The following is a 922-nucleotide window of genomic DNA, read 5'->3' on the forward strand; positions in this document are numbered from 1 at the left end:
TAGGTTTATACTATCCCATTATGGGGCCGGGTCACCTGTGAAAGCAGCCATGTCATTTACCAGCTCTGCTCCAATCGTTGCACATCTTTTTATATTGGTGTGACAACCAAGTGGCTGTCCACCAGGATGAACGGCCACTGCCAAACTATGGTCAAGAGCAAAGTAGACCACCCTGTGGCAGATTGATTTCAATGGCTGCTTCACTACTCGAGCCATCTGGATCCTTCCCTCCACCATAAATGTTTACACACTTCGCAGATGGGAGTTATCCTTACAACACATTCTCCACTCCCGCAATTATTCTGGCTCAACCTACAGTAACATACTGTCTCCACACCCTTCAACCAACAGTTTCCAGCCTCTCTGTCATATCGTTTCCTCCCCATTCTCATCTCCCACACTGCTTATCTGCAGCCCTCTGACAACACACCCACCTGTCTTTCCCCACTCCTCTCCGTTTTTGCTCACTTTTTCCCCACCTCCCTGCCCCACAACTTCCTGACGCTACTCCTGTTGGCAGTCTAGTCCCTGCACACTCCACCAGACAGTGCCTGTCTCTCTCCCCACCCGTACACTATTATCCCTTCCCCTTCCTCGTCCCCTCCATATTGCTGCATGCATCTCATATGATAGTTGCATTCCGACCCGAGATACTGGAGTTGGAAGTTTTTTTTTTGTGTGTGTGTGTGTGTGTGTGTGTGTGTGTGTGTTTACTGTTCAAGGCTATGGGTGAAAGCCTTATGTAAGTGTCTTAATTGTGCCTGTCTACAACTTGGTGTGTCTTGTTTATGGAAAGAAAGCTTGCTAAAATTTGAAATGAATCTTATCTCAGGCTGTGGTACAAAAAACACACACACACACACACACACACACACACACACGCGCGCGCGCGAGAGTGCCTGCACATACTTAATTCGTAAAA

This window comes from Schistocerca cancellata, chromosome 2 (genome assembly GCF_023864275.1).
Source record: "Schistocerca cancellata isolate TAMUIC-IGC-003103 chromosome 2, iqSchCanc2.1, whole genome shotgun sequence".
In the NCBI taxonomy this organism is placed as follows: domain Eukaryota; kingdom Metazoa; phylum Arthropoda; class Insecta; order Orthoptera; family Acrididae; genus Schistocerca; species Schistocerca cancellata.